This window comes from Cetorhinus maximus, chromosome 7 (genome assembly GCF_964194155.1).
Source record: "Cetorhinus maximus chromosome 7, sCetMax3.hap1.1, whole genome shotgun sequence".
Classification (NCBI taxonomy): Eukaryota; Metazoa; Chordata; class Chondrichthyes; order Lamniformes; family Cetorhinidae; genus Cetorhinus; species Cetorhinus maximus.
In genome coordinates, this window is record NC_135885.1 from 130,505,130 (window position 1) to 130,528,761 (window position 23,632).

Here is a 23,632-nt window from a genome sequence, read left to right on the forward strand (position 1 = left end):
ACTCCAACTCCTACTTTTCCCATCCCCAAGTCACGGTCCTGGGGGATTCAATCTCCCACAGAATTCTCGGCCCTAGTGGAAGACGTCTTGGACACATGAGGTCTTTCTTTTGCATCTGGTAGGACATTATCATCTACAGAATAGGTCAACACATAAGCAGCATTGCTGTCAGCATTGCTGGGAAGCAGAGTGTAGGTTGCAGGATGACTGAACTGCAAGGACAATGGAGAGTATTTAATGAAAAACTGACCCAAAAGAGAAGACTAAAAAGAATTGCCCTTTGGACACTCTGGGATTCAAAGAGAAGAAGTCAGGGCACGCTGAGGAACTTGCTGCTCCCTCAAAACACACAGGGAAAGGGTTTCAGAAGAAGAATGATCTTCAACTACAGGGAAGACTGTCACAGCTGTATCACACTGCTGTATTGATGACTGAAAAGGTATTAAGATCTGAGATTTCAATGAAATGAGACGATGAAGGAAAAACAACTAAATTTCAGTAAGACTGTCAGGGCTAGAAGAGGGTGGTGTAGTGGTATTGTCGCTGGACTAGTAATGCAAAGACCCAGGATAATGCTCTGGAGACCTGGGTTTGAATCTCACCATGGCAGATAGTGAAATTCAAATTCAATAAAAATCTGGAATTAAAAGTCTAATGATGACCATGAAACTATTGTCAACTGTTGTTTAAAAAAAAACCTGTAAAATCTGCTGTCCTTACCTGGTCTACATGTGACTCTGGACCCACAGTGGTTGACTGTCAAATGGCCTTGACCTAGGCAACTGTCAACCTCCTTATAAACATCTGGGAGCTGGTGCCAAAATTGGGAGAGCTATCCCACAGATTATTCAAGTCATATTCATGGAATACCTGACAGACATCACCATCCCTGGGTATGTCCTGTCCCAGAATAGACCCAGTGGGATACAATCAGGAGGGAGTTGCCCTAGGAGTCCTCAATATTAACTGCAGACCCCATGAAGTCTCATGTTTACCACATACTGCTCGCCCTCAGCTGAAGAATCAGTGCTCCTCCATGTTGAACACCACTTGGAGGAAGCACTGAGGGTGACAAAGGTGCAGAATGTAATCTGGGTGGGGGACTTCAGTGTCTATCAACCAAGAGGGGGCACAGTAGCATCACTATAGACTGAGCTGGCCCAGTGCTAAAGGATATAGTTGCTAGACTGTGTCTGCGGCAGGTGGTAAGGGATAAACATACTTGACCTCATCCTCACTAACCTGCCTGCTGCAGATGCATCTGTCCATGACAGAATCAGTAGGAGTGACCACCACACAGTCGCTGTCGAGAGAAGTCCAATCTTCAAATTGAGGGCACTCTCCAGTGTGTTACGTCGCACTACTACTGTGCTAAATGGGGTAGATTTTGAATAGATCTAGCAACTCAAGACTGAGCAACCATAAGGTGCTGTGGGCCATCAGTGGCAGCAGAATTGCACTCAATCACAATCTGTAACCTCCTGGTCTGGCATATACCCCACTCTACCATTACCACCAAGCCAGTGGATTAACCCTGGTTTAATGAAGAGAGCAGGAGGGCATGCGAGGAGCAGTGCCAGGCATACCTAAAAATGAGGTGTCAACCTGGTGAAGCTACAACACAGGACAATGCAGTGCAATGCCTTGACGGATTGGACAAGTTTCAACAAAAAACAGATAAACTTTATTACAGAGAGCTTTCTCAGATGCTACAGCTTAGATCAGGACTCTTGTCAGGAAGCTCTACTGCCCCCAGATTGCCCACGCTTAGAGCCCATTGGTCGGAGCCTCCAAGAATATCATGTGACCCTTGATAGACAGCAGGCGAGGCTATAAATTCAGTTACTACATTTCCTTCTGCTTTAGTTTTTTACAGTTTCTATTTACATAGAACATTTGACTATCCAACAACATATATATATGTACAACTTCAGGTGATTAAAGATTAAGCCTCTGAGGTGCTTTCCTTATTCGGTTAGAGCAGCGTAGCTCTACTACTTGAGGTTCCTCCACAGGATCGACATGATCAGGAACGGCAGCATGAGATACATCATTAGAAAGTGGCAGTTCAGGGACTGGCAACTCTACAGAGACTTCAGGCATGTCTATTCTAGATTGATCTGTCACCTCAGGGATCGGTGGTTCAATATGTAGTCTAGCCCAGGGTTGACCAGGCAACTTCCATGGATGTAGTGGAGCTTTAACAGGCAATTTCTATTGTTGTTGTCAATGGAGACAGTGCTTGACCATGCTTTCAATGTCACTGTCAATTCCTGGCCACCAGACATAGCTTCACATGAGCATTTTCATCTTTGATATGCCTGGGTGTCCATTGTGAGGCACTGTCAAGAGTGGTTCTCTTCCTTGCAAAGGGACAATAACTCTTGATCCCCACAACAAATTTCTATCTTGACAACATAACTGTTTTTCGGGCATGGGGTGGTCTCATCTCTTCAGGTACGGGTGAATTTGACCACCCTTGCAAAAGAAGGTCTCTGACTTTTGACAAAATTGGCTCTTTGTTCATCTAATTTCTAATTTGTTTCGCACACACAGGTGAAGAATCCAAGAAATTCAGTGTTAACACCAACTTCTTGTGGCACTGGAACATGTGCAATGCTATCTAGTAATGGGAGACGACTGAGTGCGTCCACATTTGCAATATGTAAGCCAGGACAGTGCATAAAAGTATACTCATACGCAGAAAATATCAAAGCCCAACGTTATATTCTTGCTGATGCTATTGGCAGAATGGCCTTATCCTCAATGAATAAACCCATTAATAGTTAATGGTATGTTTGCGACATTCAATGCTCTTAGTTCTAGCTCCTTGAACTCTAGTGTCGGGTTGTCTTTTTCTAATATGATTTCTTCCATTTCTTTTTCTGTTTGCTGCAGAGTTTTGCCCTGTCCTTCAATTTGATTTCACAGTCAGCCAAGTTTCTCTCTGGTGAAATCTTAACTTGGTTCTTTTCAAAGGTTAAGCCTCATTATCCACTCGCATCTTGGAAAGTTCCACGACTTTCCCTCCTAAGGCCTCTTTTGTTTCATTCAGCTGATTCTTCAGCTCTTCAGCCTCTTTCTTGTATCTCTTGGCTTCCTCCTGGAATATCGAACATTGTTGAGTCTTCTCTGCCAACTGTTTCTTCAGTTTGTTCAGAGTGGCACTAAATTCATTTTGTTTCTCTTCATGATTTTCCAGAGGAACCAACTCTGACCCGAGGGATCCTTGCAGCAGTTCAGGAACTTATCCTATTTTCAGGTGAAATATTTCAGCCAAACTTTTTGTAACCAGTCTCGGCCCAGAAGACTAGGCCCTTCTCCTGTCACTCTTATCACTGGAAGCTGGGCTGTCTGTTACCTATATAACAGGTACTGCGGCGATGCCCTTTACCTGTTTGGATTCTTCAGTATTTGTCTTCAATTGAGCCATTGCCCACTCCAAATTCAGTGGCTGGGCACCTTCATTTAGATAATTAAATGTGTGATCTCCCACCACTGCGGTTGGGGCTCCCATATCTACCTCCATTATTAGTGGGTTCCCATTAACTTGGATTGTGACTGTGATAGGTTTGGTTTTTACAGCGGTGACGTTATACAGGGGATAAGTGTCAGTATCGACAGCTTTAGGTTCTGTTGTATTTTTCATTTCAGTCATGTTGGTTTGCTGCTTTATGGGTTGTTTCGACTTCACCCTGCATTGCCTTACTACGTGACCTTTCTTATGGCAGTAATGGCATTCTGCCTCCTTGAATCTGTCCAGTCCATGGCCACCCCAATATCTATAACAAATTAATCTTGGAGTTGCTGCTGAAGTGTTTCTACTAGGCCTTTTCATGTTTCTAACAGTGGACCTTGCCTCTCACTTCAATGCTGTGTCTTTGCTCTTCGCGCCACGCCTGGCAGTAGGCTCCCACCCCACATGAAGAACAGCGCCATGTTGTATGTGTTACAAAACCTTCGAGTCTCTCGCAGCACTTTCCATGGCGAGTGATATTTCCAGGGCGCACTTCAAGTCAATGTTGACCTCTGCGAGTGAACGGTGCTGAATGGTGTCACCCTGAACCCCACAAACTAATCAGTCCCGCAACATATCATTTAACATGTCCCCGAAGTCGCAGTGTTCTGTCAACTGCTTCAGCTTCGCTAGATAGGTTGCGATGGGCTCTCCCGGGACCCTAAATCTGGAATTAAGCTTAAACCATTGTATTATTACAGATGGCTTCGGCTGGAAATGCATTTTCACAAGGTCCACTAATTCATTAAAGAACTTAGAGTAGGGCACAGTTGGGGCAGTCAGGCTGCAGATGAGATTGAATGTCTTGCTATAACATATGCTCAAAAGGGTTGCTTTCTGCTATTCCTCCGTGGTAATTTCATTCACTATGAAATAAAATCCGAGGCGCTCCACTTACTGGCTCCAGTCTTCCGTAGGCACATCGTAAGGATCAATTCTGCCAAAGTGTGGCAAGACTGGTGAGTAGTCTTTTCGTTTTTTTTAAGGTTTGATGTATTCATGGTAACCAGGCGAGGTGCAGCTTCGGAGCTATTTTACCCTCATCGCCAAATGTAATGACTCGACAGAGCTGCAGGTTTCAATAAGAAACAGATAAACTTTATGACAGAGAGCTTTTTCAGATGCTACATGTCCAATCAGAACTCTCATCAGGAAGCCCCACCTCCCAGATTGCCTGCACTTAGGGCTCATTGGTCGGAGCATCGAAGAACTCCATGACCCCTGATAGACAGCAGCAGAGGCTATACCTTCAGTTACTACACAGAGCTAAGTGATTCCACAACCAACAGATCAGATCTAAACTCTGCAGTGCTGCCACATCTAGTTGTGAATGGCCGTGGACAATTAAACAACTCACTGGAGGACGAGGCTCCACAAATATCTCCATCCTCGATGATGGGGGAGCCCAGCACATCAGTGCAAAAGGTAAGACTGAAGCAGTTGCAATAATCTTCAGCCAGAAGTGCCAAGTGGATGATCCATCTCGGCCTCCTCTAGTCCCTAACATCACAGGTGCCAGTCTTCAGCAAATTCAATTCACTCCACGTGCTATGAAGAAATGACTGAAGGCCCTGGATACTGCAAAGTCTATGGGCCGTGACAATATTCCAGCAATTGTACTGAAAACTTGTGCTCCAGAATTTGCTGCTCCCCTAGCCAAGCTGTTCCAGTACAGCTACACTGGCATCCACCCCACTATGTGAAAAATTGCTCAAGTATGCCCTGTACACAAAAAGCAGGACAAATCCAAACCAGCCAATTACCACCCAATCAGTCTACTCTTAATCATCAGTAAAGGAATGGAGGGGGTCATAACAATGCTATCAAGCGGCACTTGTTTAACAATAACCTGCTCACTGACACTCAGTTTGGGTTCTGCCAGGGCCACCCAGCTCCTGACCTCCTTACATCCTTGATTCAAACATGGAAAAAAGAGCTGAACTCCTGAGGTGAGGTGAGAGTGACTGACCTTGACCTCAAGGCAGCATTCGACCGAGTGTGGCATCAAGGAGCCCAAGCAAAACTGGAACCAATGGGAATTAGGGGGAAACTTTCCACTGGTTGGAATCATGCCCAGCACATAGGAAAATGGTCTCAGTTCCAGGACATCACTACAGGAGCTCCTTAGGGTAATGTCCTAGACCCAACCATCTTCAGCTGCTTCATCAAAGAACTTCCTTCTATCATAAAGTCAGAAGTGGGGATGATCGCTGATGATTGCACGATGTTCATCACCATTCGAGACTCCTCAGATACTGAAGCAGTCCATGTCCAAATACAGCAAGACCTGGACAATATCCAGGATTGGGTTGACAAGTGGCAAGCAACATTTGCATCACACAAGTGCCAGGCAATGACCATCAAGATAGAATCTAACCATTGCCCTTTGACATTCAATAATGCTACCATCACTGACATCCCCACAATCAACATCCAAGGGTTACCATTTACCAGAAGCTGAACTGGGATAGCCAGATAAATACTGTGCCTACAAGAGCATGTCAGTGGCTCAGAATTCTGTGGTCCGTAACTCACCTCCTGGCTCCCCAAAGCCTGTCCACCATCTAAAAGGCACAAGTCAGGAGTGTGATGGAATACTCTCCACTTGCCTGCAAGTGTGCAGCTCCAATAACACTCAAGAAGCTTGACACCATCCAGGACAAAACAGCCTGCTTGATTGACACTCCATCTATGAACATTCACTCCCTCTACCACCCCTGATGCACAGTAGCAACAGTGTGTACCATCTTACAAGATGCACTGCAGAAACTCACCAAGCCTCCTTCAATAGCAACTTCCAAACCCATGACCATTACCATCTAGAAGGACAAGGGCAGCAAATACATGGGAATACAACCACCTGGAAATTCCCCTCCAAGCCATTCACCATCCTGACGTGGAAATATATCGCTGCTCCTTCACAGTCGCTGAGTCAAAATCCTGGAACTCCCTCCCTAACGGCACTGTGGGTGTACCTACATCATATGGACTGCAGCGGTTCAAGAAGGCAGCTCACCACCACCTTCTCAAAAGCAATTAGGAATGGGCAATAAATGATGGCCTAGCCAGGGACGCCCACATCCCATAAATGCTTAAAAAAAAAATGGAGAATTTCCCAATGATATTTCGGGAGGACTGTCTACTTTCTGCAGGTAGTGGTAAGAGAGCCACACTTCTCTCTTTGTGAGGTTGCTCCACTATGGGCAATGAGAAGAATTGCTTAGAATATGTAGACAAGACAGCCTCACCTTCTGTAATGGGATGAATTTCCTGTAACATTTAACTCTGGAACAAGTTTTCTGTACAGGATTTTGCTGCTTCAGAAGTGTTAAAGATTCTGCCACAGTGTCTGTGCTGACCTCCAGCTTTGGAGGGAAGAAGATTTTCAGCTGGGACTGAAGTATGGCAGGCAATTGACTTTCACCCAGCTCTCTAACAGTGCGATCCTCTATGGACTCTAACTTGGACTCAGGCAAGGCATCCTCTGTGGAAGGTTCTTCATGGACACAGGAGATAAAGTAAGCAATACATTAGTAAGTTCAATGGAACTAATATCTGAATGCTGCTCAGCCACTAGAAACATGGCTGAATCCTCTAAAGGACAACAGAGATTGCATAAGGTGCATAAGGTTCAACTGGAAAGGCAAATCTTCCCCTAGGACCTCAACCTCCATGAAATCACTCAGTACTGCAAGGGATTCTTCCTCATCACTCTCTAGTGTTATGGTACAGTGGATGCTGAGCTGCTCAAATCCCAGAGGGAAACTTGAAACAGCTGCCACAACTGTTTTTGCAATTTGTATTTTTATTTCGAGATGCGTGCCTTGAATTCAGTAGTAATAAGTCCGCCGAGTCTTAGAGGTTTTTTTTACAAAACTAAATTAAACATTTATTAATAAAAGAAAAGATTTTAAGCACATACATAGGTCTACAAATTGCAACTATGATAACTCCTAGCTCCCCTAATTACACCTTCGCTACTGCAACAGAAAAACAACATAGATTTCAACAGACCCAGGCAAAGCACACAATACCCTGGACAGTGATATTTAAAATAAATTATCTTAGTTTCGGTTCCTGGAGACAGCAGCTTGGTACATAGAGGCTGGAGGCTTTTCACTCTTGTTGGATCTAAGAATGCCTTCCTTCCTTACACATAATCTTATCTCCTTTATACATGTTTCTCCCTTTTTAATGTAAATCCCATTGTTCCAATATGTCTTTGCAACTTTACTTTTTCCATAATATAAATCTTTCAAAGTACTCATATTATCAGTAATCTTTGGGAGAAATAAACACACTGTTTGGCTTAGCCTCTGTTGGCTAAGTGTAACACCTTACCACCTCTTTGAAATTCATGACTCTGGTTTATCTAAAAGTACAAATGTTCTTCACACCTCCCATTCTAAAACTTCAGCCATGTTTACATATTTAGCATTTCAAACCTAGCTTCTCTTTTGATAACTCAAAAGTTCCAGACTCACTGTCTGCAATTCAATTGAAACCCCTCCCCCAACACACAACCTCACACAGAGAAACTAATCCAAACCCCACTCTTAACCTACCTTTAAAATAAATCACAATAATATTGTGAAAATTATTATATGCCACTAAGAAAAGTGAATTCAGGTCCAGCAGATCTTCATGGGTGTGGTCACCATCTGCTACAGTGCCTCCTGTATCTGCCACCTCTGGCCTTACTTCATGAAGAACGGATTTATAACTTCAATCTCTGCCCAGGGTCTACCGGATGCTGTTTCTGTGAAAAAAAAAGAACTTACTGTTGATTGTATAAACTTCCTCAGCTTCTGAAGGCAGAATTTCCACTGCTTCTAAGTAAAATGTTGAAAACTGCTGCATGCAGGACAGTGAATCATTCAAATGATGAACATCATCTAGTTTTTCTAGAATTCCTAGAAGTATGTCAACATCTCCGCTCAACATGTATGTACATTGATTGTGAAGAGCATAGAGACAATCAACGATCTGTCACCCCCTGTAGCTGAGAGAAGCAATGGTCCTGCCTTTGACTGGAAGGTCTATACCACCTGGACCTTGTAACTTGATGTCTGATGGGTAAAGTGTTATTGGCTAAAGTCAGTCAAGTTCATCTGCTCTTAAGTTAACAGCAGCTTCAGCATCAATTTTAAAAGTAGCATCAAAGCCTTGAACTTGGACTGTTACTGACCAATAGAGTGTAATTTTTCGTGCTCGCTGGTGTCTGGCGTGCTCGGTGGCACGAGCAGACAATATGGCGGGAAGGTCTCATGATGTCGTGAAACCAGCTTGCGATCGTCTGCTCAGCCCATCGATGGCGGGCCACGTTTCCTGCCATTGGACATTGGAAACCTCATTGTAATACATCTGCATATCGTTATAAGGCCAGCCTACCGGGATCATCCCCCCACGCTGGATCGTCTGCCTGCGTTGGCTTGATTGCACGCTGACATGTTTCACAACTGCACATAAGCGACATCCACTGGCGAGCTGTGCTTCGCTCGAGACTTTGAGCTTTGTTTGCCTACCTTGCTTCGGACAGCACTCAGCGTCATCAGCGCCAGGCTTCATAGCCAGCACCACCTCACTTTTTAGGGGGCCTCATGGGCAGGTCTCTACCTATCAGGCTAGCCATAAGGTGGGGGTGTCTTTGTATGGCTGCAAGGCTAGGACTTGCTTGGGGAAGGGGGAGAAATGGCCTCAGGCAAGGGGAGAGGATGCAGGGCGAGGGCTGTTCTGGGGAAGGAGGGTAATCCAGGGTTTGTGGTGGAGGCACAAGTTGATCTGTGCAAGCGGCCTCAAAATGGTGAGGGCTGAGGAGGTCGTCTCCAGAGTAGATGAGGCCCAATGGAGACGTGAGGGTATGTGTGAGAGAGTGAGTGGTGATGTCCCTTGAGCTGGCAGTGAGTGAGATGCCAGTGAATGTGTGATGGGCTTGAGTGTGTGAGTTTAGAGTGATGAGATGGTTGCCATACCCTGGCTGCACGGATGAGGTAATTCATCCTCATGCATTGGATGGCCAACCTCTTCTGTGCAGCTTTGGCACTGATCACCACTGCCATCGCCTATGAAGCCAGAGTGGTAATGTTGCTGTCTCTCCCACAGCCAGAGCAGGGCTACAGGACATCACAATGGGCCTCCACAGCTTTTAAAAGGTGCTTAAGGGATGCATCACTAAACCTGGAGGCTGCAGTCTTCTTGCCTTTCGAGGTCATGTCTTCTTTGCAGCAGTCCTCGGCTGGAAGCACCGAGAGGTGTGCGCGAACTTTAAATATGGTGCCCGGCGTGATGAAGCGACAAGGTGACGGTATGGCGGGCAAATTGGAGTCCAGCCGCCATCGAAATGGCGTGTTTCCCGGGAATGCAGCAGGTTTGAGACAATACAGCGTAAGAAGCCATCATAATGGCTAATGGGTAAAGTGTCATTTTTCCCACCCGCTACCACACTTAATAAAAATCTGGGACAATTCCGCCCAAAGTCTTGTTTAAGAGAATCAACTTCCCATAGGAACTCTGTAATTTTGTCTTTGTCTTGACTTTCCATTTCTTGGTTGGAAAGTGTTTCATGAATACTTACTGGTCTTTGACTTTGATCAAAATTACTGGATTTGCAGAAACACTTGAAATATCCAGTTTTGCCACATTGGAAGCATTTCTTGCCCCCTACTGGACTGTTCTAGCATCTATGCTGCATTTTCATACCACAACGCAAGCAACCCAAAATGGTTGCCAGAGTGGATTTTCCCACCCTTTCGCCTGGTTCAGCAAGTTCTCTTATGAGTGGGGCCACTGCCCGTTGCCTACCCAGTCATGTGAAGCCTCTGAGTTGCCCTAAATTATTGCCCAATTAAAATGCTCTAAGCTCAACCTGCCTTGCATACAGGGCCGATTGACCCAAAGTAATACTAATTTTGGTCCGGAAAGCTTTTCATCCCAGACACCACGACGTTGCAATTACTGATTAACTCATCCTTCAGCGCCCTGTATCCACAAGAACTAGCTAGGCGATATAGGTCGGTTACAAATAATTCAATTGATTCCCCAGGTCGTTGTGACCTCTGGTTAAAACATGCTTGTTCAATTATTCAGTTTTGCTTCGGGCTAAAATAGGTTTAAGAATGGGCTCAAAGTCCACGGTGGACTCCTGTGCACCCTGCCTTAGGAGGACATCATCTGCTACTGGACCTACGGCATAAAGAAGGGAACTAACTTGGAGCTTTGGCACTTTTTTGTGAAGACCTGGTGATGCTCAGTACCAGAGAAAATAGCACTTCCATAACTCCCACTGCTGGCCTCTCTGAGGGCCTTCAAGGCAGTCAAATGGGTGGAGCAAGAGCAGGGACCGCTCACCAGGTACAGTCATCATTACCTCTCTCCAGTCTGCCTCTTTCTTCCACCGATTTTTTACGAGCTGCTTTCAAATGTTTCTGCATTCTGTGGTTCCTTCTATAGTGCCAGTGTGTCTTTTACATCGATGTCTCCACTGCTGCCAACACGTTCTGAGATGTGTCCCTCTATTTTGGACTTTAGGTGTGGGATTTGGTTCTTAGACAGACTGTAGGCATGCTCTGGTATCCGCTTGTCACTTGTTTATTAGTACTACTTCTACACAGCTTACAGAGTAGGCACGTTGATCCTAGGCATGATTCCAGCTTCTCTCCCTCTCTCTTTCTTGAGTCTAATATACGACTGACTGATGTCAGTAGTATATCATCATCTATGTTATACATTAGCATACCGCATCTGTTAACCCTTTATACTGCACTTAAGGCAGATTTACAATTGCACTCGGAATCCATTGACATCATCAGGGCCCAACCAATCCCCCTCACACATCAACATCTTCTGGCTTTGGTTAGATGGTTTAGCCACCCATCTGAAAGCTTGTTGCTTTTTTTGGTGAATGGAGTTAAAATCTATCCTGTCAATATTTTTGAGGGTCTGATGTGAATGAGTCCCAAATTCCCGGTGTTATAACGATTAATATGAAGCAAAAGTACACTAACTGTGGACAAAGTCAACATCAAATGGTGGCGGATTGCAAAAGAACTCCTGCACCTCCCATGGGAGCAAAGGTAAAGCAACCGTCACTCTTGCTTCCAAAAGACCCAGAGATACCATCTGCTACACAAGGTTTCTCTCCCATGTATTTCGCCCCTCATCCCTACTTTGTGGCATGTCTCCATTTCTCTCCTTCTCACATCAGCAAGTTCTTGCAACATGGTAGGGGATCAAGAAAGTCTTTTACTTGTTAGCAGTGAGGCCAACATGCTTCCCCCTCCAGGTTCCTGTTTGTGCACAAGTTAGGTGAAGCACGCCTATATTTCTGGGTTCAGATCATTACCCTAGGTCCAACATTCCCCTAGCACACAACTGGGAGGCCTAAGAAGCCTGCACACAACAGCCATGACTGGGTTACTGGCTGCTGGCCAAAGGCAGCAAGTCCCACTCCAAAGACTTGTGCATAACATCTAGGCTGGCACTCCGGTGCAGTACTGGATTGGAGGAAGTGCTGCATGATAGGAGATAGGACCTTGAGGTGGAACATTAAACCAAGGCTCCGTCTGCCCACCTCAGGTGGCCAAAAAAATAATCCCATGGCATTCTTTTGAAGAAATGCGGTGGCATGATCCCGTTGTCCTGGCCAAATTTCCCACCATTGTCACCAAAACAGACATTATCATTATCACACTTCTGTTTGTGGAACCTCTCTTTCATGTTTCCTACATTAGGAACTACTACCCTTCAAATGTATTTAATTTGGGACAGCCTGAAACTGTGAAATGTGCTACATAAATACAAGTCTTTCATTAGAAAGAAAACAAAGAAACACAGAATTGTAAACACTCAACCAATGACAAAGAAGAAAATTAACCTGTGACTCTAAAATCATGATAAACACAAAACACATAAGAAATGTTATTAAAGGATAGAAAGGTCTATATGTGACTCATTAGCATAAGCATTAAATTACTTCATTTGCCATGTGGAATACACTAAACGTTGATGCAATGGTGTAACTGCCTCGTTCTACTCTTAACCTCTCTTTTACTGATTTCTCTTATTCCTTCAATTAAGTTGTCCCTAACTATCTGTTCTCTTGTTCACTATCCTCTTACATAGACGATCCAAAGGTCACAATCAAGAAGTTAAATATTAATCAATGGGAACAGAACAAGGGAGATGCAAAGTTCAAGTAGTTAAGGAGCTTCCCATGGTAGCATAATATTCCATATGAGAGCACCCAAGAGAAAAAAAATTATATCTATTCATAATTTCCTTTCTGGCACATTGCCCAGACTGTCCCAGATCAGATATGTTCACCTGAATCATTTTCCTAGCTTCGAAGTCCAAGTACTCTCTTTCAAAGTAGTATTTAGGACTATGGGATGCAATTATATACACATCCACCAGAAGGAGCAAGTCATGGAGACAATGTTTGTCCTTTGTCGGGTAAGTTTCTGGTTGGGAGGAATATTGTCCGCAGATAGAACAAAAGAAAATAAAGACTTGCATTTATAGAGCACCTTTCATATGGCCACAGAATGTCCCAAAGTGCTTTACAGCCAATTAAGTACTTTTGAAGTGTAGTGACTGTTATAGGATAGGAAATGCAGCAGCCAATTTGTGCACAGCAAGCTCCCGCCACAGCAATGTGATAATGACTAGATAATCCATTTTTGTAATGTCAATTGAGGGATAAATATTGACTAGAATGTTAGGGATAACTCCTTTGCTCTTCTTCAAATTGTGCCATGGGATCTTTTACCAGGGTGATCAACTCTCAGGAAAAAATATAAGGTGTGGGAGGCCACACGAACAGACAGGGGTTGTTGGCAAATCTGTGAGAGCTGGGGAGTGTGGGGTAGAGGGTGCTGGCGAACCTGTCCAATCAGGCAATCGGGAGCAGTGCAACCACACATATGCACAACATGCAAAGGGACAATATCTTTGATTATGGAGCAAACACGTAAAATCAGGGATCATTGGTCATCCCGTCTTCTACCTCCACTTGAGAGACCAGGAGTGTCAGTTTAACATCTCGTCCAAAAGACAGCACCTCCGGCACTGCAGTACTCCCTCAACACTGCATTGGAGCATCAGCCTTAATTTTTGTGTTCAAGTCCTCGAGCAGGACTTGAACCTACAACCTTCTGACCCACAGGCTCACCAACTGAGCCATGTCTGAGACACAAGACATGACCACCAAAGGGATAAAGGCAGAAATTGTGAAATTGCTGGGGATGCCAGAGGGCAGATGAGGGATGGAGCTGAACCTCGCACCTCTGTTATTGTGGTTTTATCTCGGGATTCGCTAGCTTCTTACTCTAAAAGAGACAATGGTCTTTTGTTGGAAACACATTTATTTACATACTAACTATAAACAAAGGTAAAGTAAGACCAAGACATAACTGGGGCTACTCTCTAAGATGCTTCTCAGTCACCTTCTCTCAGTGAGTGACATCACGGTGATATAGCTCCTCATGCATATGCTCCGTAGCAATCATTAGAGTTAACCCTTTACCCTACATCTCCCCGCCGAGTCTTTATCCCCTTACTATTATACAGACATTTCCCTGTAACCACCAGTGTGGAAGACCCTAACCCTATCTGAAATCCCAGAGCTTGACTATTTAACAGCACTTAGGTGCTCAAACTATCCCACACAATTTGGGCACCAGGCTGAGAGAGGGTGGAGGATGTTGCTTTGGTACTTTGCCACAGTATTAGTAAGCAATGGGGCTGGAGAACACTGAAGGCAATTAAAAAAGCTAATGCTGACATAGTCTGCTGGTGTAGGCAATTTAGTCCATTACATTGGAAAATTGACCAGTGATAGTTAAAGCTCCCTTTCCCCTTCTCTTTCCAGCCTGAGCAAGAGGTGTCAGCTGTGGCTCAGTTCATAGCACCCTTGCCTTTGAATCAGAGGGTTGTGGGTTCATGTCCCACTCCTGGAAAACCAAGAACTGTGATTGTACTTGAAAGAAGTTGCAATCTGTGACTGTTGGTAACTCAAAAAAAAAGTTTCCAGCCTGAGCAAAACTGGCCTGTCTTAGGCAACATTGGTGTCATGTGCCATTAAGAGAGTACTGAGGGAAAATGTCATTCTATCTGTTATATTTTGTTCATTTACACGGGCTTATAATATGTCCGCTCAAATGTACAGCTTATTACAGGCCGGTCCACAGAAGTGTTGCTTCAAATTCCAATGGGGCTGAATATTATTTAAGTAGTTTGCAACATTTACTTATACTTTGTTGGCTTTTCACTTTGTAATGGAAGAGGTCAGGTTGAGCAATAATTTAGATGTGCATTATGCAATGGCTACTGAGAGCCGTGCAAGTTAGCAAGTTTGAACGTGATAGCAAGTTTAGCGTGCAAGAGGAATTGGGAAGGGGGAAGATTGAAAGACAGGTCAGAACTTCTCATTTCTGTCTGAGGACATGGATTTCACCAGAATATTTGCATTAGTGGGTCCTTGGCTACCATCCTTCCAACATCTATTCAGGTAGTTTATGATGCATATTATGGGTTTGACACTTGGCTTTGAGTTGGCATTTTCATGGTTTCTCTGGAAATAGAGATCATCATTGTTAGCCTCCATGTTTTTTGTTTTAAGAAATTATTCAAGTCTTGCTTCCAAGCTCTTCACATAGTTTCAATGTGATCTGACATAATAGATTTACTGTATTTTTAAAGTAAAATTCACCTTCACTTTAAAACACAGGCAAACACAAAAAGATCAGATATGAAAATAGCTCTGATTGTTGGAGATTAATCAGCTCAGCCTCAGGAATCTCTATAGGAATTCTTCAGGGTAGCATCTAGGCCCAACCACCTTCAGCTCCTTCAATGACCTTCCCTCCAACGTAAGTGTAGCATAATGGATTAATAGAACAGTTATGGTAATAAGTGATGTCAATCATGATGTAATAGTGATATAAGCAGTCATGTGCTAGGGACTCTGTAGAAAGGATGAAACAGTTTATACTCCTGAGACACAAACCTACTCTGTTACCTATCTAATATATAGTGTTAATAAACCAATTTGAAGTAACTACCAGAGTCAGACTACAGTTACTCCAGATAAGATAGGCCACGGAACAAGTAGACAAAATGATGTCAGAAGTGGGGATGTTTGCTGATGATTGCACAATGTTCAGTAACATTCATGACTTCACATATAATGTAGCAGCCCAAATCCATGTGCAGCAAGACTGGACAATATTCAGGTTTGGGCTTATAAGTGGCAAGTAACATACATGCCATACAAATGCCAGACAATGACCAACTCCGACAAGAGAGAATCCAACTTCCCTTGACATTCAATGGCATGACCATCACTGAATCCCCCATTACCAACAACCCGGGGTTACCATTGTCCAGAAACTGAACTGGACCAGCCATAAAAATTTGTGGCTGCAAGAGTAGGTTGGAAGCTGGGAACTCTGTGGCGAGTAACTCACCTCCTGACTCCCCAAAGCCTGTCCACCATCCACAAGACACAAGTCAGGAGTGTGATGGACTCTCGACTTGCCTGGATGAATGCAGCTCCAACAATACTCAAGAAGCTCAACACCATCCAGCCCACCACCTCCTTAAACATTCATTCCCACCAACACAAGTGCACAATGGCAGCAGTGTATGCCACCTACAAAATGTACTGCAGCAACTTGCCAAACCTCCTTTGACAGTACCTTCCAAACCCACGACCTCTACCACCAAGAAGGACAAGGACAGCAGACGCATGCAAACACCATCGCCTGCAAGTTTTCCTCCAAGCCACACACCATCCTGACTTGGAATTATATCACTGTTCCTTCACTGTTACTGGAACTCCTGGAAAATCCTGGAATTCCCTTCTTAACAGTGGGTGTACCCACACTAGGTGGGCTGTAGCAATTCAAGGCGGCGGCTCACCACCACCTTCTCAAGGGAAATTAGGAATGGACAACTAAAGCTGGCCTGTCAGTGATGCTCACATCCCATGAAAGAATTAAAAAAAGAAAAATGTATCAAATGCAGTTTATGGTCTTTCCTCCTTCTCCATAAATGGTTACACTATTCTGTTGTTCAAAATATTTATGGCTTGCTTAGGGAATACTCATATCCTGCTATGATGCAAATATCAAAAATGTTGGTGTTAAGTTTGCATTTTGAGTTATTTGTGTTTGATTTTTCTAAACAGTGATCAAACAATGAAGCATGGATGATCAAACACTGAGTGCTGTATGACACAATAAAAGGAATGATTAAATAGTGCATCACTGTACAGACTCTACCAATTTCAGAGCTTGGAGAAGGGTGGCATAGCTTTAAATCCCAGCAGTGTTCGAGACATTCTCTCCTGCTACAAAAGCAAAGACAGGGAGAAAGTAGGGGTATTTAATATGGTACCACAAGACACATGAGGTTTTATCCAGACTGAGAGCTGGTGGCTGAGATGTTGAGCAGAAAATATTGCAAACATCCTGGGGGTTACCATTGACCAGAAACTGAACTGGACCAGCCATACAAATATTGTGCCTACAAGAGCAGTTCAGAGGCTGGGAATTCTGTGGCTGGTAACTCACTTCCTAACTCCCCAAAGCCTGTCCACTATCTACAAGGCACAAGTTGGCAGCGTGATGGAATACTCTCCACTTGCCTGGGTGAGTGCAGTTCCAACAACACTCAAGAAGCTTGACGCCAAAAAGGACAAAGCAGCCCGCTTGATTGGCACCCCATCCACCACCTTAAACATTTACTCCCTCCACCACCGATGCACAGTGGCAGCAGTGTGTACAATCTACAAGATGCTCTGCAGCAACTCAACAAGGTTCCTTCAACGGCATCTTCCAAACCCACAACCTCTACCACCTTGATGGACAAGGGCAGCAGATGCATGGGAACACCACCACCTGAAAGTTCCCCTCCAAGCCACACACCAAAATGATTTGGAGCTATATCACTGTCACTGGGTCAAAATCCTGGAACTCCCCCTCCACCAACCTGTAACAGCACTGTGGGTCCACCATCTACAAGACACAAGTCAGGAGTGTGATGGACTACTCTCCACTTGCCTGGATGAATGCAGCTCCAACAATACTCACGACCAGCAGCAGGTCAAGAAAGCAGTTTACCGCTACCTTCTGAAGGGCAATTAGGGGTGGGCAATAAATGTTGGCCTAGCCAGCAATGCCCACACCTTGTGAAAGAATAAATTTAAAAAATAATTGGGAGAAAGGATTTAAAATCACTTTGGGAGGCTGCAGCATAAGGAGAGGTGGGGGAAGGGCGGTGTTGGGGGAGCGCAATGAAGTTGGCAGAGATTGTAATGCTCAACTGAAAGGCCAAAAAAGACGTCACAGGAAGAGGCAAAAGGAGGGAACAGTTGACTTTTTGGTCAGTCCCTTCAAGAATTCCAGATGCCTATCTTCTGGGGCACTTTGATATTCAGCATGTTCAAAAATGTCAGATCAGCTCCTGAAAGAAGTGATGAAAGGCATTGCCAATTCTCTGCCCCTCCTGAATCCTGCCAATGTGCTCCCAAGTTAAAATGCAGAGTGAACAATCACTCCCTGAACCCTGTGGGAAATTCATAGGTAGATTTTCCTCTTCAGTGTAAGAGCTTGATAGGCAGAAACCCCTATCACAAAATTAGGAGCAAGCGGCTTTATTGTGTTCTATCCATTTGTTTTAATGTTTGAAAAATTGTAAACAGCTTCATTCTATTGTGATATGGGCTTCTGCCTTGTTCAACACTAGTGTTTCAGCATTCAAAGGGGAAATCTGCCACTGTTGTCTTCAATGTTCTAGTATAATAGTCAATAGTTTTTCCATGCTTGTGGTAGCTACGAGTCATTTCCATGGCACATACATGGGTATTAGGGTCCTCGCAAGCTTGTGTCTGGTTTTTGTTTCAACATTTCTGCTTTGTTATGTTTTCTTTTTCAATTTTCTCCCACTCGCTGCTTCCTTCCTGAAGGCATTGGTCCCTTGCTAAGGTAAGATTCTATAGGTAGTGGGAGTCTCCCAATACCTTGTCCATTTGGCTGTTATTCACCTGATTGAGGATGCCAGCAGGCTATGCAGCCAGGAAGTAGAGTTATCACAACTGGGTCCAAAACTTTCTAAAGGTTGTTTAACACAAAACAAAAGCTGCACCAGTTGTGCAAGCAATAAACTGTCATTTCCCTCATATTTGCTTACATCCACACTGCTGTACAAAGAAACCTCACTCTAAAAAGTACCTGAACAAAGCTTGTAACATTTTCTTTCTATAGTTTGCAAAGCAACTCTGTAGAGACTGCCAGACGCATGGGCAAAATATTCCACCAGTTCAACTGGCTGAACAGTACTGATTTACCCTGAGAAAATGGAATCATTGCTCATGCTCAGACTGCAAGCATTTTAAATCCAAGCTCTGACTTTTGGGAGAAGCTGGAATTTTCAAGTCAAAAACTTATTGGAGCCGTATAAAGGCAATTTAATGGTACTTGATTATATTATTATGAAAGCTTTCTTTGCAAAACTTTTTTGAATATTGAGAATAAGAATTATTCACAAAAAAAAATCGTGAAGGTATGTTTTCAGGAAGCATTTTGATTGATTTGTGGTTAAAGGGTCAATATAACCACCTGTCCCTCCTACATCACTGTCTTTGGAAGGGGTGAATAGAGATCCACCCTCTTATATGGCCATTTGGTTACTTGGTGCAAAGGTTCAGAACTGGTATGTCCAGCTCCTGTTTTTTTTACGGTCCTTCCGCTACATCCCTGACTGTGTTCTAGCAGGAGTGCTGTGTAACTATGGTCCCTGAGGTAGTTATGCAGACAATGAAGAGGAGGGGCCATGGAAGGAATCTCCGGATGGAGGAGTTGACTGCGTGGTAGCAGCAAGGGAAACCAATTCCGGAGATGTGTTGTCTCTGTTGTAACACTCCAAAATGGAACTGGATTGATAAGGTTAGAAAAATTACTGATGAAGCAGAGGCACAATTAAGAGAAGATGGATTCCCTTTCTTAAGGACAGATCGAACATAAATACACTTCTAAAGAGAATGATAGATGGGCTCAGATCCAGAGATGCTTTGCAGTAATTTCAGCAGCACATAAGTTGAAGACACTGGAACGGATTGCATTTAGATCCAATTGACTCCAGAGAGCAGAGGATTGGATAGACTTGGTAGATAAGACTTGATATTGGCCCACAATGGGGGAAACTCAGTATGGACGTTATTGAATTTAGGGTTTCAGGAGCAAAGTGAGACAAAAAGTCAGCCTTCTTTTGAGGAGAGCCATCCGGGCAGGAAAAGTATAGAAAGGAGCATTTGTAGAAGTCACAAGAGGCAACCTTGGCAGGAAGCCAGAAGAAGCAGCTGCTAGGAAGGCAGGAAGACAGCAGTTGACGTGTCCTTTCAAAAACATTGTGTTTGGCAGATCTAATGGTGAATTTACAGAGGTTACGAGGAGGCTTTACACTGATCAAGAGGCCAGGTGCAAGAGGCAGAATTTCACAGGAGACTACATAATGGTAGGCATGATTGAAAGAAGGCACAGTACTAAATTTAATGGAATGGGAAGAATAAGGGATATCAGCATTTACTTCACTGGAACAGATTGAAGGCTCAGAAGATTAAAAGCAGCAAGTAAAGCAGAAAAGAAATCCACAAAGTGTTTGCAAGGACCATCTCAGCTGGACAGAAAAGAGCTGACTGTTCTATGATTAAAAACATCCATTGATTGGCAGTAAAGCTGGAATGTCAGACTTTTGCCATGTGGGTGGATTTAATGTACGGTTAGCTAGCACATCGTGACACATCTGCTAAGTGGGTGGTCTTCAAATCACTTTTCCAATCTGGACAGCAATACACATTGAAAGAACATTTAATTAGCCTCCAATTCATTTGTTCAAATAAGATTGCTTGTGTTTATTAACACCACCTTGTTTTCTAGTTTGAATGAAAGTTTATTGGATCATAATTAATTTCCAGGAACTTTTGTGTGGTTCTTGAAGTCTATTGAACATATTAACCACTGGACTGGGGTGCTTAGTCATGGAGTCACAATCATAGAGTCATCATGGCACAGAACAAGGCCATTTAGCCCATCGGGTCCATGCCAGTCCGTATCATAGCCTAAGGAAGGGGCCAAATGCCTTTTTTCAGTTTGCATCTGTTTTCTAACCATATCACTCAAGGATTTTCAGTCACCAGTCTGAGCTGGATGCTGGACAACAGCACACGCGATTGCTCATAATGGCGTCAATGATGTATGCCATCACTATGTCAGTAGAAGTGCCGCTTTTTGGGTGTTATGCCTGCAATGCTTTAAGCTGACTGTGTTATAATGCAAGTTCAGTCTCTTTACATAAGATTGCCGTGTTTCTGCTGCCAACCAACCAAAGGAAATGACTATATTTTCTCCTATTAGAAACTCTTAAGAGGCTGTTGAACATCTTAAAATGTAATGCTGGGAAAGAAAGAAATGCATGCAGTAACATTAGTTTGAAAAATGACACCATTCCAAGAAAAGACTTTGGAGGTTCTGCAGTAGGAATTGTTTGGAAAATGGATGGTCCCTTTTGGAGCAGAATACGACTGCCCTAAAGAATAGCACAAGAGCATCCTGGGTGAAAGCAGCAGAAATATAGTGGAACAGAAAATATTGTCAAACCAAGGAGCAGTGAGGAAGACATTTGTTGGTCTGAAGGAGGCTACCGTGGTGAATGCTTTTACAATGTTGCTGTACAACGCATCTTTGTAGCACTGCACTGTAGGTTTGATAGGGAGAATGTGGCAACTGCCTATGCACTTACAAAATGTACAGGCATGGTGTTTAAAATTGCACTCTGCACTGTTGCCCTGTTATGTCATTTGCCCCATGACTCATAAAATGTGGCAAGAAATAAACTCCAAGCACACAGCCAACATGGGGTGCTTGCTTGCTAGATGTTCACAGACTCGCATCAAGTGTTTGAAGGATGGGATCTTCGGTTGAGATGACAGACCTTCTTCCTGTATCTCTGTTCCATGGCAATGACCCTTTGTAGGGTAAAGTTAATGGCACATCAGGTTTCAATCATCTTGGATACCTAGGCCGACTAGTACAGCAGGCCTCCTCTAATCCTGCCCTTTCTACTCTAAAATTAATAGATACAGGGGGATAACCAATAGAATGTTCTTTGGCTCTATTCATTCAAAGCTCAAATAACTTCTCCACTCACTAATGCCCACAGGTAGCAGATAGGATGCTGCCTAAAGAAAGTGTGAATACACTGCAGTAGTGAAACTCAAGGACATCATGAAATAAACATGATATTGCTGGGTCAATTCATTGCTACTTTTGCATTTGTAACAGGAGTGCAACATCTTTGTCTGCTTGATTATTTGCTTGGCTTCCTAACTATTCACAGCACAGAAAGAGTTAAACTTGCAGGCAATGCCCAGCACTTCTGATATGCAGCAGTTTAGAACCTAGATTTGTTGTCAAATAAGCTTTGATGGAGCATACAGAGGAAATGAATAGTTGTGTGGTGGATGGCTTGTACCATTATTTTCTAAAATCCTGTTGGAAACAACTGGCGATTATATTATTGCAGCAGCAATGAATTAGAGGGGGATTGATCAATTCAATGTAGGACTAATACCTTTTTTTTAAATATTGTGTTGATAGCTATTAATTAAATGTAATAGTGAGGGGTAGTTTGTTAATGTTTAACGTTTTGATGCGCTTCCCAGAATCTTGAGCACGTCATTCAAGTTAGCTAACTTCTTGAACCGGAGTAGGTTATCTAGCTCAAACTCAGGGTGTAAGACCAATTGCAAGGGAGGCACGCCTTTAAGAACTGGCATCAACATGGTTGAATGGGCCAAACACGTAAGGTCTGATTTTAACTCACTGAGATCCCATTCACTCAAACATAGTTAAAATCCAGCCTATAGTGTCTGTTGTATATGGGTAGTGGACTGCATATTTAAACTTTTATAACTCAGTAGTAACCTTGGCATTGTGGATTGGCTGGCTACTATACATTACTTCAATGGAAAGCAAAATCAGACAAGGTACATAATGGCCAGCCAATCTGCAACCACGTGTATTCCTCTGATGCCCAGGGGGAAAATGACTCCCAAAAGCTATGTTCAGGCACTGAGATCACACTATGGGGCATTATGATCTTATTAATATATTTGAGACCTCGGCGAGGCTAGCACATCCCTGGTGTAGCAGATGCACACCAGGCAACTCATTGTTAGCCCTAAAATCTCATACATTCAACAACAGAAAGTAATGAGATTGACCTGCTCAGCTGGGAGAACATGGAACTGGTGAACAAGACAATGCCTCTGGGAAGCTTTTAGATACAGGTGAAAATCCAGGATTATTAAGTCATGCATGCTAATTCGGCCAAAATCCTCTCGATAGTTTCACTTCCAAGTGGAGCTTAAAGCATGAAGTGACCTGTATTATTTGACAAATATTGTTGAAGCAATGCCCAGCGAGAACCTCTCACTCTCAGTTGGAAAGCAAGATGTTGAGCATGTAGTTTCTGGACTGGAAAAATTGAAACTGCAAAGTTGATTAGAAGCCTCGGAGCATGGAACAGATAACAGATTGAACGCTTTCCAAGAGAGATATTTCAGATTAAATTGGAAAATAAAATGCCTAAAACAGATAAAGACACCAATACGGAATAGATACCTTTGAAAAATATTACCCGTCTTCAGATATTTAAACAAACTTGTTTTGAACCTTTCTTGATTATTTCCTTAGTTGCAGATACAAAAATCTCCGTATTTCTTAATATATAAATGTTTTGGAAATGTGAAATGTTTTGATTTGAACTGGAAAACACCAGATTCTAATATATTCAAAAGTTCTTGAGCTTTCCAAATAGCCAGAGAGTTTATTATTCTTTTGACATAAAGACTTATTCCAAGGTAGATATAGAATTGGAATCCTGAAGTGGTTTGCTTCCTCTGTTATGTGAAAAGATTAACACCAAACACAATATCATAGTCATTCTTTAAACGATGCTGCCAAGGCAGTCTGGACCAACTGACTTGCTAGCAGGTATCAGTTGAGTGGAGGTGAATGTGCAGATCTGTTGACTTCTCTAGGCTAGCATGTACAGCTC

General features: G+C 43.4%; 1 protein-coding gene and 1 long non-coding RNA gene across 2 annotated transcripts in view; one reads left to right on the top strand and one right to left on the bottom strand.

The window, feature by feature from the left end:
• LOC144683001 (uncharacterized) overlaps positions 1-23,632 on the top strand; it is a 246,933-nt gene that overhangs the window by 159,811 nt on the left and 63,490 nt on the right. The window lies entirely within an intron of this gene.
• Positions 7,306-23,632, bottom strand: part of ndfip2 (Nedd4 family interacting protein 2) — a 124,651-nt gene continuing 108,324 nt past the window's right edge. The window contains exon 9 of the mRNA XM_078545939.1: positions 7,306-8,276. The gene's annotated coding sequence lies outside the window, so the exon portion shown is untranslated. The remainder of the gene's footprint in view (positions 8,277-23,632) is intronic.